Below are 13,892 nucleotides of genomic sequence, written 5' to 3' on the forward strand. Positions count from 1 at the left end.
TCTTCATCCTTCCGTTTGGCACGAAATTTCTGTCGGCGCTTCATTCCTTCCTATATCGAACATCCGTTGTTTCGTCATCGGGTTTTCTCAGGGCCAGATTTCACAACGACGCAGCTCGGACTCCACCCCGATCTGCTCGACCTTTGGTTCACCTAATCGAAATCGAACGAAATCAATGATCGGAACGCGTTAGCGCGGGTGATGGGCGTCTTTATGTGCCTTGATACATTGCGGTACGTAGCGAACACTCGCGAGTACACGCAAGTGCGCGCAATACGTATGAGTACACGTAAGTGCGCGCGAGACGTACGAGTACACGCAAGTGCGTGCAATACGAACGAGTATACGCAAGTGCGCGCGAGACGTACGAGTACACGCAAGTGCGCGCGAGACGTATGAGTACACGCAAGTGCGCGCGATACGTACGAGTACACGCAAGTGCGCAAGTCAGGTCGGGATATACGCTGTGTGCTCGTGGTTGTACCGGTACCGGATGTCGTTGCATCGACGACTCCATTGTCTCGGGCTCCAAGGCTGCCACCGATCCGTTTCTTCCGGCCTCTCGAGAAGAGTCGCACGAGTCTTCTCGGGACCCGGACGCAGAAAAGGGAACCGATAGTTAGAATAAGAGATTTATGCCATAGAGACAGAAGGGAGAGGAAAAGGAAAGGGAAAAAAATAGGGACGAGGAAATTAATGTCCTCGCCCAGTATTACCCTAATTACGGTCTCGGGGTTGGGCCTTACTGCTCGGATAAAAAATAGTAGTTGGGTATCGTGTTTTATTTTTTATTTCCGTCGCGGATTACGCAAATGATAAGGGGTAGGGACGACTGGTTCTCTCTCGCGACTAAAGATGGTGATCTCGTGTTGCAGATTGTTTTTAAGGCGATGCAAAATTAAAAAATCGTTTGTAAAAAAATCTAACAATATGAAGTTTGATGTCAGTACCTGCCTTTAAATATCTATAGTCACGAGGTAAAATTTCAAACCGTTCGGTACATACAGTTCGGGCAAGGGTTTCATAAACCAGACATTCTGATGCTTCTTTCCCATCACCTTGAGAACATAAGAATTACAAACGATAGTAACAGTTATCGCGTATTTCAAATTATCTTTAAATTCGCTTAAAACATGTAAAACCAAAGATGGCTGCCAAGCGTTCTTTCTCCTGACGTCTTGAACTTCACTCGCGAGCAGCGATACCTGTCGTTTCTTTCTTCTTACAAGTTCAAGTAAAATCCTTGAGATTTACTTTCGACGCAGGTGGCCCGCAAAATCGGCCGATCGTGGATTTGCTTCGATCCGATATCGCGATCGCGAAGTTTATCGATCCCGCGGTCGGAAACGTTGGATCTTGCGAGGCCGTCGTGAGGGAAATTCGCGTTTCTCCGGGCATTATGATATTTCATACGAGCTTCTGTATCTCTCTCTCCCTCCCTTCCTCCCTCCGAGGTGCGACACTATCACCAAAACCTAAATCACTGGCCGGGAGGAGGGAGAAATTTCTTCAAGAGTTCATTAACTCCTCCGTTCCGCCGAGTCAGGCTCGTATACCGAGCTCTCCATCTCATTTTCCATTTTTACTTCTCATATCACAAATCATTGTTTTCATTACTTAATTCATCCACGCCTAGAAAATCGAAATTCATGGCCGGATGGGATTTTCTGTGATAATCGGGTCACCCTGCGAACGGAAAGTTTGATTGGTCTTACCATGACGATGTCGGTGGTATCGTTATAAGTAACGAGCGTGAGTAATGAAAATGATGGATAAAAAAAGATATGGAATAGAAATAAAGCTTCATTCGACTGTTGGATGCGTAGACGGTTTCTCGTTTTAGCCCTTCTTTTTTCGGGGGTATTCATTTTTCGGTCGATCGACCGGTCGATCGATATCGGCTCGATCGTTCGCGTTCTCACGGAGAGCGCGGCACCTTTTGACTTCCGTCACAGATTCTCGCGATGCAATCGGGCTGGCAGGTGCATAATGCAGCCGGCCGATGCGACGATGATCGACTCGTTCCCTCGACGATGACTGTTCTCTTCTCGGTCTCGATCTCGATCCTTTGCTTAATCCACGGTTTCCCCACTTTACGCTCGAGATTGAACGTTTCCAACGATCATCCAGCGGGTCGATGTCCCTGCATTGTCCGATAACCGGAGATTTGAAATAATGCACTGGTAAGCCGAGAAAAAGGGGCGCCGCATTTTGCGGAATAAACAATAATGCCGCCAGTCGAGGGCAAAAATCGTTCGACATGTTCTCTCGCGTATGACCGATCGATCGGTCTTGATCGATTCGACTCGATGGCCACCCGTTTCCTCGGCCGTTTCTTCGATTTCTACGTAATCCTGTTAAATGTGCGGAAAAACATCTAACGAGGACTTGACAACCGAACGACTCCTCTCGAAGATTTATCGCTAATGGTACTTAATTTACCGCGGTCTCCGGCATTTTCATTGGCTGCATTGACAAGTCAATACCTCCTCTGCGCCGGATATACGGATGTCGATAAATTACGAGATCGGCTTTTACGACCGTCTTCCGTCGTCGCCGAAGATATTGCTATAAATTAACGCAACCGTTTAGTATATTGTAATATCTTATCTCTTTTCGGCCATTAAAGTTAATGTGAATTAAAAGGGTCGTTTAGAGTATTTACCGAAGTGGTCGCATCTCTGCCTCGGCATTGAAACCCTTTCGCGTGGTGTCTCGATAAATAAACTCAGGATAAATTATTTTAACCCGACACCTCGTAAGCGGAGGGTCCGTATGTGTCGGTTCCGTTGTAACGACATCATAACTCGATGGATCGATGTACTGGCCAAGTGCACTTACGGAGTTGTTTCGGAATGGAGGCTTAAAGCCTTCCGGCGGGAAGCCTTCGAGTTACGGTGATTTATCGAGTCGCTTGTCCTCCTTTTCTAATATAGTATGTAATAACAATCCATTCCCCGTGCTCGCAATTGCTCCTCAAAGTATCTCCAATGGGAAATTAATTTTCCTCCCAACGTGCATCTACTTTCTCTATATATTAAAAAAATAAAAGAAAAAGTAAGATATTAGGTATTCCTAAAAGTTCTATCGTCTTTCTCGGATAGGCCAAATTTTTCGAAAACGATAACGACACGTGGTTTCCACGTGAAAAAGAGAACAAAGTGGAGGTGCGTCCTCGTACTTTACTCTTAGCGTTAAAAGATGTCTTCTATCCGTAGTATTTAAATTGCTAAAAGACGTCTTTTAATTTTTTTTTAACCCTGAAATTAAGGTCTTAGACCGAGGTTTGACAATGACGGAGATCAAGAAACCCGAGTTTCGTGCCAGACATAACTTAAGCAAACGCTACCGAGTATGTCTTATGTCAACATTCAGTACATTCGTCCAGGTAAGAAAGAAAGTACTCTCCTAAGAATACCCCAGTAATCGAATATCTAAAGAGTAATTCCATACCAGATTATTTTCTCGTAAGCATTATAATCATTGGATTGATTTACGACAGCCCTGAAGAGATACTTTGTCCCTGCATTCCCGACTTCCAGGGTTCTGCGGGTGATCGGCACAAAGTTCACGTATAAAAAGCGATAGAGAACTTTTGTAAGGAATTACCTAATGGAATGAAATAGTAATAACAAAAGGAAAAATATCCCCGGGGCAAGTTATCCGTGCTTGACGTGTCGTTTCGAAAAAGGGCCACGTCCGGGACTCCTTAAGGATTCCGGTGACGAATCTCTGGTCAGCTGTCCGCGGGATCAAAAAGGGGGAAAACAGGGAAAAAATACTTCGGGCGGAAACGCACGCGGCGACAAAATCCCGCGGCGAGTGCGCGTTACGGCATATACCGGGTAAACGGTAAAACGCGAAGCGGTCCAACGAGTTGGAACCGCTCGATTCTTCGAAATCCCATCGGCCGCGGAAAGGAGCGGTTCCCTCCTCGGATGTGTCCGAGATGGCCGGGTTGCACCTCATCTGGACGGGCCGCAATTTGCCTGCGACGTAATGCGAGCGCCTTCGCCGGAACGCCGTAACGCCGTAACGCCGTAACTCGTCGTTACGGCGCTAACGTAATCGCACTTTGCGCCCCGGAAATCGCGCGCTCGCTTCGTGGACGCCTGATTAGTTTTACCGGTACCGAGAACCGAGTTAGGCTCGACCTGGCCAGGGGATTGTAATCGAAATCGCAAAACTCGTTTATGACATTTCTTTTTTCATTCCTATTCATTTTTCCCATTTTAATTTATCTTCTCGGGCAGGATTACGCCCTTGCGAAAGAATTAAGGTGAAGTGAAACACGTCGAGGAACTTGATCGACTTCGATAAAGAAGATTTTTCTAAATGCCTACGTTGCCGACGTTCGTTTTTATATTGACAGCTGTATCGAATTATATTGGGTATTGTACCAAATCGAAATATGAGAGCTTGATGCCATTTTGGTTCTGGTATGGGCTAAGTTATAAAATTTTGTTCAAAAATCCAAATTTTGAATGTGTCAGGACAATTTTTAGATGATCAAGGGTGATGTGTCAAAGTTTCCGACAGCTTGGTCTAATACCCTTAAAAAAAGTGTATTCGAATCGACTGAATTGAAGGGGATTTCACTTCACCTTAAGAGGGTGCTGTTCCTAGCTAAAAGACGATTTACGAGGACAAAAAAGGGCACTTTTTCTCGACAAAGTGACAAAATGCTCTTCCAGAATAATAGATAACTTACGGTTTGACGGAATGACCACCCAAATCAGACTGGAATCGAGGAACATAAGAATTCCCGGGCTCCGTATAAGTATACCTTGATGTAGTAAACTAGAGAAAACATCGTTGTACAGTATTCGACGATTAGTCGTAAAAGATTTGTCTAAACCCATTCGAATTTCAGGATGAAATAGACAGAAGTAGCTTATCGCAATACGTCGCGTTGTCCGTACAGAGTACATATCCGAATTTTTCTCCGGGGGTGCAATTACAGCAGGAACCCTGCTTCCTCCTTTTATTTCTTTTCCAAAATGGCGCCTTGATCGATTCGATCCTCTCGATCGACTTCGGCATCCTCTAAGCATCGTTTTTAATAGATGGTCTCGGTAATGATATTGGACGTCGCGAACGGCCTCGTGCTTTCGTAACGATAACGTTCGTTGATAAGGGATGGCAAGGCCGGGGTAATACCAATGCAATTTTTATTTGGTTGACGCGAATTAATTAACGTTACCGTTTGGACGGCGCTTTGACGGGTTGGTTTTTTTGTTTCGCGAGGGGAACGGTAATTAACGCGTCGAGTTGATTATTTTACGACGTGACTGTCTGGGCGTAAATCGACGGCGAAGTCGTAGGTATTCTCGGTATCGGTTTTAAACGAACGGGCTCTGAAAAGCCTAAGTAATTAGCGGGGGTAATGGTATTTATTTCGGAATCGTCGTTACGGTCATTGGGGCCGGATTTTTCCCGGGGTCGAGAGGTAACGCCGTCGCTAATTACGTTGTTTCCCCCCCGGCGTCGACGGTTTTTCTCTGTCGGTAGCTACGATATTCGCTGATTTACGGAAATTGAAAGGCACGCGTTATAATCAGTCGGTAGTCTAATTCCAGGTTGTCGGGACATGAAAGTGCTCGGGGCCGAGTCACGATGGTGACCTACCAAAGAAAATGTATACTTTGGAAATTGCCGGGCACCGTCGTCCGCGGATTTAATAGACGGCTGAGATGAATCTACTTAAAACACCTAATATACATCTTCGCGATAGCGAGGGATTGGAGCGACGCTCGATCAAAACAAGACTCCCTGAGTAACTCGGAACCACCAGAAAAGTCATTCCTTTCAACACTTTTAGTTACTAAATCATGGCCCAGCCAGTACGGTTCTACCCGCGATAAGCGATTTCGATTTTCATCAATATATATATATATAAATGAATGAAAATCGTAATTTGATTCAGGTCGATTTGTTTTCCATTTGTTTTCTCATTTCCGACGACTACCGTTAATACAAGGTGCAGACAGGAAACGAGTTGTGCGTCGAGGATGTATAAGGAAGATGCGGATCAAGAGAGGCGAATATTTCCGTGCGTGCGGGGCATCGCAGCTGTTTTAAAGCGGTCTTCTAGGAATGTTTATATCTCCTCGAGTTACCGGTACTTGCTCGCGTGGAATACGAAATTCGTTCATTAATAGCAGGGATTTATTTATTCGCGTAAGACACCTACCCGTCAGCCGATCCTTTTTCTCGGGCGATCTTTTGAAACTAAATCTCCGCCGCGACGAGTGGTTCGGTAATCGATCGTTCGTTTCGAGGAGCGGCACCCTGGCCTCGATACTTCAAGATTCCCGATGCATTGCGGACGTTTGCACTTTTTCGGGCACGTCGAGATCTTTCCTCGTTCGGAAGTAACCGGAAAATTAACGCCTCGAGGATTCGTGTCATCTATGTGTGCTGAAATTGTCAGGAAGCTGTCCAAGAACTTCGCGACCTCTACAAGGGAAAGAAATTTTATCGTTGGGGATATTACTTGCAAATAGTGAATTTCTCTATATTTTTTTTTTTTTTTATAACGAACGCAATTGTAATTGTAAAAATGGGCGATGATTTAGAGACGGATGTGCGAATATTCCAATATATTTAATACCCATGCGTTGTACGGAGAAAATTGTAGTGCTTGCATCTTGTTTTGACAAAGGTTTTCAAACTAGTTTGTATTTCTTCTCACTTATTTATATTATTAAGGAGAAACTTCGCGACCTGAAAAATTGGACGCACCTTCAATGTCGACGACGTAATTAAATCTTCCCCATCAGGAAAGAGGCTTGGAACATTGCTGCAATTTCCTACATTATATGTTTATGTATATTAACCTAGTCCCCTCAATCCACTATTGACCGACTTGACAAGGAAATCAATTTCTGGCTTTATGCCCGAGAAATGAAGCGATGGAAAGGAGGCAGAGAGAGGGCATTATTGACGGACAGGGAGTTTATGCGATATTTCAATAGCTATAGTTTTCACCGCTGTCACGAGGTCTGATTAAAGCTCGCGGATATCTCGCCGTTCCAGTTTCCGACATTATACATCTCGAATTATCCTCCAAATTATCGAATTCCTAGTCATTCGGATTCTTTTTTTCCTTTTAACACGGATTTGCTGAAGCATGCCGCAGAGAGATACCAGGTGAACCGCACTTTCAAGAAAGTGGCACTAAAAACGTTCGGTAACCTCATCCTCGAGTGAAACACACTTAAATACAGATCAAGACAGATATTTACACGGGATGCAATTAAATTCTGGAAAAATTACGGATACAAAGTGTGTTTGGAAATCGGAAGATGGTAACGAGAGAGCGGTAGTCTAAAGTGGAACCAAAATGGCGGCGCGATCGGCGTCTCGTAGCCACCACGTGAAAGAGGAGTGCGGACTGCCAGCAAGGAAATTATTGACACAGGAAGCTCGTGGGATACGATCTTGGCCACGATTCGTGCCTGCGGTCGCGGGTCTTGCCCAAGCTCGCGGACACTTCATTATTTCAATTTCCCTCGTTATAAATACTCGATTATCCGCAACGCCGGGTAGGCGGCTGGTTCTTCTCGAGACCACACGGGCCGCGGCTCCTCGACGAAGGCCCGTCCTTTTCTTGAATACCGTTCCGCGGGACGATGGGATGAATAAGTGGCCGTACTTCGATACTAGATCCCGAAGAAAATTATATCCGGACACGCGGCTAAGTTCAAAGCAAAACCCGCCGAGGTCCCGGTTAAAGAGTCCCGACCGTGGTAATAGCGCGTCCTTCTAAAACGGTACCAAAATGGCGGCCGCCTTGCTCTCTCTCGTTCCTGCTACGTGGACGGGAGCCGTCGAGGATTCCTGCAAAAAAGGATGAAGCATGGAACCGAAATACTCGGCTAACATTAGACGGCTAACTTGGACCCGTACCCGTGGGTTTGACGATTACGTTTCGCGTTCCCATATGGCGAGAGGAGCGCTCGACTAATTTTTACGCGTCCCGTAATAATCCGGGTGCATACCTAATACCTTTTTTTGTAATCGTTCGCCTTCAATCCCGTGGCCCCGTTGGAAGTGAAACTTCTAACAAGGAAACATTCCCAAGTGTCCGCGGCCGATCTTATTGATTTTCATGTATGTCGAAGAAGACAAAAATTTAAGAGACCCGTCACGTTGTAAGTCACAAAGAACTCTCAGACATTATTAATTATTCTTTCCCGGAACGCTCTTCCGCGCTAGGTACTAGTTGTTTTGGGCATAATTATTATTCTTCATTTACATTATTTCTCTTCCACTTTAAATCTCCATAATTAACCGAGAGAATATCGTACCAACGTGAACGAAAACGTTTACGCAAATTGTCTCGATACCAACACGCAAACATGAAAATAAATAGTAATAAACTGTAAAAACAGAAACTTCTCGCTTTTGAAACGGGTCCCTTGCATAACACGTGAACTTACACGTACTATCATTCCATAAGAAGTTTCATTTAAAAAAAACCAGTCTTCGGAGCCAGGAGATCCTGAGAGTACAAAATTGAACCATAAATATCCAGTTTTTTCTTTCTGTGCAGCACCCAAATCTAGGAAAAACTTTCCAATTTTACCGTGATCTTACCGTGATTTTACCGTTTATCCAAAGCGTTCTGAAAATTCCGACGACGCCTGCCATCTCTGTCGCAGACCCGGTACTACTTTGACCCGCTGAATACTTGCCCTGTGACGTCACCTCTTCGTGCACACATGTACGGTGTTCCAATTATAAGGTTTCCTAGGGAGTTTTTAGATCCAGGGGTTCGGTACGTGACAAGCCGAGCTCGGAAAGCGCCGCTTCGGTCCGCTGCGTGAAATTCTCCTGCAGAAAAACTGTTACACAATTATTTCCCATCGCTCCCTCGGTCATTCGACCCGCCCGGTGCGTGCATTGGCTCTAACGCGAGGTGTTTGTTCGTTAAAAACGAGAAAACGTCGAAATCAATTTTATCGGCAGCTTGTCCGCGTCTCGAAGTCCTCCGACGATTGACTTCTCAGGTGATCCGGCAAAGAATCGATATCCTCGACTCACGCGACTCGGGCCTTGAGCAATCCGCGGAGCAAAAATGGTGTCCCCAGTTTTTCTGGCCGGTCTCGTTTTCTCCCTTTGGCCCGATCTCTCTCGCTTTCGACGTCCCGGCAAAGGTGGAACGAATTTTCGCTCCTAGTGGGAAATCTTTACCTCGTATAAGCCTCGCGAATGCACTCATCCCGTGAGAATTCGAAGTATCAGGTCGGCCAGAGAGTTATTGCAGTTTTTTTTTTCTATCCTAAATCGATTCTCAAGTTCATACGGATTTTTCTCGCATACGAATAGGTTTGCATGGATAATGTTGCATCGTTGAGAAAACGCGTCGTTGATCAACATTTGAAAGTCGTGCATGAAACTGCCAATTTCGTATGCGAACGTTGTTCGTATGAGCTGGAGAATAGGGTCCCTGATGTTTTGTTTTCAATTAAAATCGTTTCTCCTCTATGTCCACGTCATGCGCCATTATGTACCGCAGACTTTGCTCTACCCTTTGATAACAGTAATTGTGTCTTAAATGTTAATTTCGATTTTACTCGGCCTATTTAATTAATGACGGAGAGGGAAATGAACGTCGAGGTCTAGGGAATTAAACGAGACGGAAATTTCTTTAGGCAAACCGAATGATCGGAGGATCAGACGCCGAGTTCCACAAGCCTCGGTTAACAAGTTAACGTGCTAGACCGCGGTTAAAATGGGTTTTCCATTTAAACTACGTTTACGTAAATGATTTCATTGAAAATGGTCCCAGCGTTTAAAGATTCGATCGAGAACGATCGTTGCGACTTGGGGTAGAAACTGGCCGGGGTCAACGATATCGCCGTATAAAGTTGCACCTCGCGAAGTCCCACAATCGTCGGCTAAGCGCCTCTCGGAAGTCAGCCACGGCGGAGAAGCCAGACCGGGTGCTGCTATTGCGGTTTCGTAATTCCTCGGACCAGCGGTAACATCCGCGTGCCGCGTACGAGTCGGTGAACTTCGCTCGAAAACGTCGACCTTGAATTAAACGAGGAAAAAGGGAACACCGCAAGGCTCGCCACGGTTGTCACGGCTTACAGGAAATGCGACATTAATTAATAGGAAAAGAAGTTAACCCGAAAAAGAAAGTCACTAACCTTCAAAAGGTGTTTAGCCTTTTTGCGAGAAACGGTACTCAATTCTCGCGTCTCTCTTATTTTACAATAGGTTCTACCGTGCCGCCCCATAAATTCATGCCGATCATTTTGCATTTAAAGAAATTTATTTTCAGAAGTTAAATGTAACAACGTTCCTGGACAAGATATTTTTTTACGTTCACAACGTCTTCCCAACGCTCGGTCACTTTTTCGACATCTCGCATATAAAACCAATAATATGATAAAATGTTGGATATTTAAGGTGAAGTGAAACACGTTGAGCAACTTGATCGACGTCGATAAAGAGGATTTTTTTTATATTGTTTTATAATGTTTTTATATTGACAGTTGTGTCGAATTATATTGGATATTGTACCGAATGGTATACTCCACCTGTCGTTTTTGTACAATAAATATCAAGGAATTTTCCCTCCGAGACCTCGTATTCCCATCGTTTTAGCATAGAAGCGCATACAACACTTTTCTTGCTTTTATCCCGTTCAAATGCGAGTTTATCGATTAAAATCCAAATTTTTAATGTGTCAGGACAATTTTTAGATGATCAGGAGTGATGTGTCAAAGTTTCGGACAGTTCGGTCTAATACCCTTAAAAAAAGTGTTGTATTCGAATCGACTGATTTGAAGGGGGTTTCACTTCACCTTAAATGGCCCGAACTTCGAGAATGATTGAAGTCATCAATGTTAAATTCGATGCATTTTCCTTTTTTCTTTTTTTTTATCATTATTGAAGAGAGCGTGGACCTTCATGTAGGCATCCTTTCCACGATGGAAGTTGCCACTTCCAGTGGGTCGCTTCCTTGATAACTTTCGCGCGAATCGATGCGCGATACTTTCCAGGATGCATCGAGTAGTTTGAATAATGCGTCACTGTTGAGTGATTCTTAATATCCCATCAGTGGCCATCCGGAATGCCTCGAGGATCGGAGAGGGACCCGTGGAAATCGGCTATAGATCGGACAATGCGCCATGAAACGAGCGAGGTGCTCTCACCTGGCAAGTGGGATCGCTCTGAAATGAAAGATGAGGAGTGGCGATGAAAGGTAGAGACGTAAGAGTCAATAATGGTGACGAAGTCGGCCCGGAGGATTCCCATTTAAGAAACGCAAACTCCCCTTGGCGGTGTCGGACTTTCCGGTGTATAGATGCGCTTGCATAAGTGAAGGAGTCTCGGTGCAGGCCTTTCCGGTGCATAGAGGGGTTTGCATAAGCGTCGGACTCGGTACAAGCGGGACCGTTTTCGTGCCAGGATTCCGTCGAGACGGTTCTTTCTTCGATGACTCTGCAACAAAGTGCCCATTCGAGGCTTTTGCGCCAATTGAACACCGGATACTTGGTCCAAGTCTTCGAAGTTTCGTTCTTCTTTTTTGTCCTTCCCTTTTTCCCCCCCGTTGGTTTCCTTGTCTCGCATGTCTGGGAAAGGTAAAGCGTCCAAAAAATTCCGGGGATAAATCCCTTTCTGCGGGATAAATAAATACTCCGAACTGTGGAAATAACGGGAGTTGCTGGAAACGTAATACGTGCTTAAAAGTTATCCACGGATATGTGCGAGGAGGGGAAATAATGGGTATTACGGCAAAAGTATAGGTATAGTATACAGGGCATCGACGAGGTATGCGAGAGGTACTTGTGGGGCTATGGGGTTAGGAACGTTCCTAAAATTAATTCACCGTTATTACATAACCGCTCTAATCATTATATCTAATTAAGCGATCCTCTCCATTTTTATTTTGAATTTTGACTCGATTTATCATTTGGAGCGAGCAGAAATTTCAACCAATGTCAAGTACACATACAGTGCTCAGGTCTTATTGACGTTGCACTTGCCCGTGGCTAGGTTTGAAGTTTCATCTCGAATCTCGAGCGGAAGCGGAAATATCGAGCGATCTCTTCTTTGGAAGCGATTTGCGATCCCCGGAGGATATGCAAAGTCATACGAGAAAAATTGCGGGCAGTTTGCAGGTTTACTGCCTGTTCCGTGGAGATGGACTGTTTTTTGTGCCTCCACGTGGATCCGAAGGTCCGTTCTAATTTGACCGGATGTCTTTCCTCTGCGGAACGGCCGGACCATTGGAGCGGAAACGCCGATTCCACATAGACAAAGACATATCGAACGGTGTACCGAGGTGTAACCTAATTACCGTACCGCCTTGCTATCATTATATATACCGTGAACTATATCCGCAGCCATTGGAGGACTTTCCCGGCGCGATTCTAGCCGCGAACTGCGGAAACGCCTTTAATCGATGCGGATCATGATTAGACTTGGCAAAAAACGCGCATATTCAGGCCGTTCGATTATTCGGTATCGGTACCGGTATTATTCCGAAAGTGCTCCCAATAATTACAATTCGAGTTCTGCATCGCTTTCCATTGCTTAAAATGCAACCTAGAGACGCTTTCCATTTCCGCTGCGTTTTTCTCTTTCCTCGCAAACTCGATCGAAAGCGTCCGCAGGAAATTCTCTATTTCCTATCTCCGTGTAATGGAATTAAATATCTAAATACGATCAGAAAATCCCTAGATGGTAATCGTCTTTAATAGTGACAATTGAAGACAATTAATAAAGTCCCTTCCAAGACTTTCGGGATCATTTGGAACATAGTGATTAACGATCACCTCTACCGTTTTCGGAGAGAGTCACTACGCTACATACAGATTACAAACTTCAACGCGCCACTATCTCCAGTAACGACAAGAGACTCGGTACAACGGTACTGGTACATTATCTAATCTCATTTGCCAAACAAAATCTCCCTAATTAATATTGGACGAGACCTCCTCGGAACGCGCGTTCTTAGTCATATCTGTTTAACTAAAGCTTCCGAAGTCCTCCTCACCGAACCAAATTCCGTAGATAATTTCGTGGATAATTCCCGTTGGATAACGGTGCATATGATAAAATTTCCTTGCGCTCATAAATTCGTCAGTTTATCGGGTCAAAATCATAGGCCAGTGGGCACAGATACGGTTCGCGGCTCGAAAGTGGCTTTATCGGTACATAGAAACGTGCGCTTCGGGATCTAGCTCCTCCATATGCAAATTCCAGACGGAAAAGAGGAAAGGGGATAAACGGTGCAACTAAGTAGGGGATCGCCGCAACGAGACGTGCACCTCGCGCGTCGTCGCGCGAGATCGATCCGTCGGCGTCGCAACCCTAACCTTCGTGGGCACGAGTCTCTTTACGGCCGGACGAGCTTCCCGAAACCTTGAAAGTGTATCTCCGGGTACGACCAGACGGAGGGCAGGAACGATACCTCCTCGATTTCGGGCTCGTGCGCCCAATATCCGGCCGGACAGTCGATACGTCACATAGGTGCGACACGTGTCCGCGGCGTTCGGTTGCAGCGCGCGGAGTCGCAGGGTCAGTTGTCAGGCACTGCTCTACACATAGAAAGATATTCGCTTCGATCGATAAAATTCATGTTGGTTCAATCATAGGATATGGTTGTGGCCAATCCAATATTTGGTAGACCTAATTTTCGCGTTCCGCTAATCGGTGCACCTGCTTAATTATTTTTCAACTAATTATTCCAGGATAACCGAGCGTCGTAGAAAAGCAAATCTACATATCTCTTTGCCTCCATTTTCAACGATAATATGGACGCTTAACTCGTGGGCACGAATCCGGTGTACATGTCCCCCTACAATTAGGAAGGAACCTCATGCCAAAGACCAAACACCCGTTTGCGAGATGAAAATCTATGGTCTTAT

The 13,892-nt window shown here is 45.2% G+C and overlaps 1 protein-coding gene across 2 annotated transcripts in view; it reads left to right on the forward strand.

The window, feature by feature from the left end:
* LOC105703097 (microtubule-associated protein Jupiter) overlaps positions 1-13,892 on the forward strand; it is an 87,173-nt gene that overhangs the window by 41,670 nt on the left and 31,611 nt on the right. The gene's annotated exons all lie outside the window — the stretch shown is intronic.

The sequence above is a fragment of the Orussus abietinus genome, unplaced genomic scaffold, assembly GCF_000612105.2.
Source record: "Orussus abietinus isolate OABI.00-Male unplaced genomic scaffold, Oabi_2.0 scaffold158, whole genome shotgun sequence".
Classification (NCBI taxonomy): domain Eukaryota; kingdom Metazoa; phylum Arthropoda; class Insecta; order Hymenoptera; family Orussidae; genus Orussus; species Orussus abietinus.